Here is a 4,118-nt window from a genome sequence, read left to right as displayed (position 1 = left end):
CATCCCTCCTCTTTGTAAAGATTTCAAGACCTTTCAAGACGCATTGATGAAGGAAAAAGCCAGTATAGCCTACCATATGATCGTGTGCCCGATCGTGTGGCCTTAAGAGGAGATTGTTTATCATCGCGTTTTGTGGAAATCATCATGGCGAAAGTCTCTGTAGCGTGATTACGTGAGACGACTCATCGTAGCAGAATTACTGTTCACGGTCGTGTGGAAATCACTGTAGCGACCGCGTGGAAATTCCTGCAGTCCACGCGGGCGCGTGGGGGCACGTGACAGACGCGTTGTGAGGCCTATAAATAGCCCGTTTTGCCCTATTCTTTCTCATCTTTTTGTGCGGCTCTTGAGGGGTGAGACGGCTAGGGGTTTGGAGAGGAGGTCTTTGCGGCTTTGGAGGCGCTTCGTCACCAACTTTGATCGATTCCTCCTCCGTCATAGCATCAAGGAAGCCACCCGGTGAACCCTAGCTTCGGAGTGGGTCCTTCAAGGCGTCGAAGCTCTCCATCAAGGCCATCGGTTCATACATAAGGGGTTTATTTCTATGGTTTTAATGTACTTTCATTCATTGATGGTGTGTTTTTGTATGTTGCTCCATGGAGGGCTAAAACCCTAGAGGGTATTTGGGCTTGTGAACCCTAGGATTCTCATCTTTTGTGGATTTGCTTTTGTGTTTCTATTTAATCCGAGTTTGATTAAGTTTCATTCTTGATTGTTTAATGCTTGCTTGCCTTATTGATCTTATGGTTATTTGGTTTGCATGATTTGTTGCCTTGGTGGGAGAGAGATCTCCATTAGGGTTAGAACCTCAAGATTGAAGAGGGTTGAGAGGGTGAATCATGAGATAGTGAAGTATCCCCTTTCCCCTCCGATTGGTGTATTCTATCTCCATTCCCTAAGCTCTATGCAACCATATTTGGTGGGAGGCGTGAGATTGCTCGATTTCTCCTCGGGACCTTGTAGGGGGTTAGGATCCTTCGCGGGAATTAGGGGTTGGATCAATCTTTAGGAATTGGATACACGGTTTGGAATCCCTAGAGTGCTTTTGCGGTCATATGTGGTGTGAGGTGTTGAGATTGAGCGATTTCTCCACGGGACCTCGTGAGGGGACTAGTATCGGTGATCTAGAGATAGACCCGATTATGTTTGGATTTCCACGACTTAACTTACTCATCATAGAAACACTTTGCTTATCCGGTACCTAATACACGAATCCTAGGGGAGCAATGCCCGAATACCCCACTTTTTACTTGATTGAGATTCTTCCTCCATTTTACCCTTGCATATTAGTCTCCGGTGTTCATCTCTTCGCACATTAGATCACCACACTATCCCATTATCATTAGGCTAGATAGCGAGAGAAGAAGTTAGTACTAGTAGCCACTGTTCCTGTGGATTCGACTACCCGACTCACGGGTATTTATTACTTCGACACCCGTGCACTTGCGGTACACACACGCATATTCGGACGTGTCAGAAGACCATGGGGCTATCGGGTTTCCAACAACAGCAACAAGCCCCTCAAGTGGAAAACAGAATTTCAGGCTTGGATACCCTAATGACGGATTTGGAGAAGCACTTGGCTAGATTTGTTCAATCGGCAAATACAAGGTTTGAATCAGTCGAGGCTACACTTCGCAACCACACCACCTCCTTGCACAACCTTGAAAATCAAGTGGGACAAATTACGAAGTCTCTCTCCGAAAGGCCACATGGAAGTTTACCAAGCAACACAGAAACCAATCCTAGAGAACATGTGAATGCGATCACTTTGAGAAGTGGTCATGAGGTTGAAGGAAGGCTTCCGAGTGAAAAGCCGAAAGAACACGCACCCGATGTTGTAGAGGTTGAGAAGGAAGTAAACAAAGAGAAAGAGGTGGCACCCCCACCATTCAAGACAAGAATCCCTTATCCCTCTAGATTGAAGAATGACCAAGGGGATGAACAGTATAAGAAGTTCCTGAGTCTGTTCAAGCAACTCCACATCAATATTCCTTTTGTAGAGGCATTGGCTCAAATGCCTAAGTACGCGAAGTTCCTAAAAGACCTATTGACCAATAAGAGAAAATTGGAGGAGAGTGCTTCAGTGGTCATAGATGCTTCATGCTCGGCGGTGTTGGAAAAGAACATGCCGAACAAGAAGAAAGACCCGGGAACCTTCATCATTCCTTGTAACATCGACAACTTAGGTGAGGAAATGCCATTGGCGGATTCAGGGGCAAGTATCAACGTCATCCTATATACTTTATTCCAAAAGCTAGGCTTAGGAGAGCCTAGGCCTACTCGGATGACTTTACAATAGGCGGACCGAACGGTATGACATCCGAGAGGCATCATTGAAAATGTGCTTGTCAAGATGGACAAGTACGTTTTTCCGGTTGACTTTGTAGTGCTAGATGTCGATGAGGATGCGGATGTACCCTTGATACTTGGGAAACCATTCTTGCGGACTTCCAAAGCATTGATTGACATGGACGGCGGAGAGCTCACATTGAGAGTTGGAGATGACAAGCTCACATACCGCCTTGCTGAAGCCATGCGGCATTCTCTTGATTTCGATGACACTTTATATTTTCTAGACACTATTGATGAGCTTGTTGATGAATATGTGCAGGATTTGAACAACCCGGATCCATATGAAGGTTTGTTCCACCAAGAGAAGAGCAATGAAGAAGTAATGATGCTTGGTTCGACTGGAGAAGAAACATCTACCCCGGGGATCTTGAAGAAGGTGCTCCGGAAAATGAAGAGGGCTCGGAGACACCACCGAAAATGCTCCAAGATTGTTGGAGACGTAGATGAGCCAAGGAAGTTGGACGAACCATTGCTAGGTGGTCCGAAGCCCGAGAGTACACCCTCTACCCTCAAGAGATTTTGCTCATCATGCTTTCAAGATATGGGTAAGAGGGCAACCTTCATTTATGAACCCCCGTGAGGTAAGAAAGATACTTCAAGCTTAGTGATGTTAAACAAGCGCTTCTTGGGAGGCAACCCAAGTGTTTATTGTTCTCGCACATTTTAGTTTAGTTTGTTTTCATGAATAAAGCGTTAAGTGTTGGTGTTTCAATTTTTTAAGTGCTTGTCTTTCGCGATTTTGTTGTGGGATTTTTAAAAAGTATTCATTGTGTGTTTTGTTGAGAATTGGCGAAGTCTGGTTATTTGAGTTCTATTTCGTGTTTTTATCTAGTAAATTTTGCATAATATAGCAGGCTCTGAGTGTGTAAACATGTTCAGAATAGTTCTGCAGAGCCTGCATGTTTTTCTAAGTCATCAAGAGAAAACACACGGGCGTGTGGAATTTCCACACGCCTGTGGGTGTATACTGCGAGCTCATCCAGAGAAGGCACAAGGGCGTGCGGCTGCCCCTGTGAACGACCATGAAACTGGCGCACTCCCGTGGGTAATTTGCCCATGGGGGTATAAACTCCTGCAGAGTTGGGCAGATTTTCCCGAGAGCACACAGGGGCGTGGACTCACCCCTGTGGGTGACCTTGTGAACCACACATGGGCGTGGGTAATTTTTGCACGCCCGTGCGAATCTCTGCAGGGTGTTCCCTCCATTCCGAGAAAACATAGGCGCGTGCGGCTGCCCATGTGAGTTGAGCATGTAAACGTCCATGCCAGTGGGGAATTTCCGCACGGGCGTGTGTAAGACTTGATATTTTTCTCGGATGTCCAGGGAAGCCACAGGGGCGTGCGTCTGCCCTTGTGGGTTTGGGGCACGGGCGTGTGTAATTTCCGCACGCCTGTGTGGATGCACTGAACGCCAAAAGTCGCAAGTTCTGTTTAAAAGAGGATGATTCCTCTCCCTCTTCATGACTCCTTTTCATTTGAAAATACTCTCACAATTCTCTCCGAGTCCATAGCATCAGTTTGGTAGGATTTTAGCGAAGTTTTCCGGCCGGCTCTTCATTTTCTCACTCCTCCTCATCGGTAAATCCTTTTTCATCATCTTCTTTGTCAATTCGTATTTTGTATCAATTAATCTGGTTAATAATGCTTCGTTTCTTCAATAGGAATGATAATTTATGTTTAGAACGAAGTTAGAAGTATTACTAAGTTGTATTTTTTGGATTGTTGATGGGTGGCTGTGCGGTTCTCACGCCCCGTGAATCCAC

The sequence above is a fragment of the Dioscorea cayenensis genome, chromosome 10, assembly GCF_009730915.1.
Source record: "Dioscorea cayenensis subsp. rotundata cultivar TDr96_F1 chromosome 10, TDr96_F1_v2_PseudoChromosome.rev07_lg8_w22 25.fasta, whole genome shotgun sequence".
Classification (NCBI taxonomy): domain Eukaryota; kingdom Viridiplantae; phylum Streptophyta; class Magnoliopsida; order Dioscoreales; family Dioscoreaceae; genus Dioscorea; species Dioscorea cayenensis.
This window is presented reverse-complemented; position numbering follows the sequence as displayed.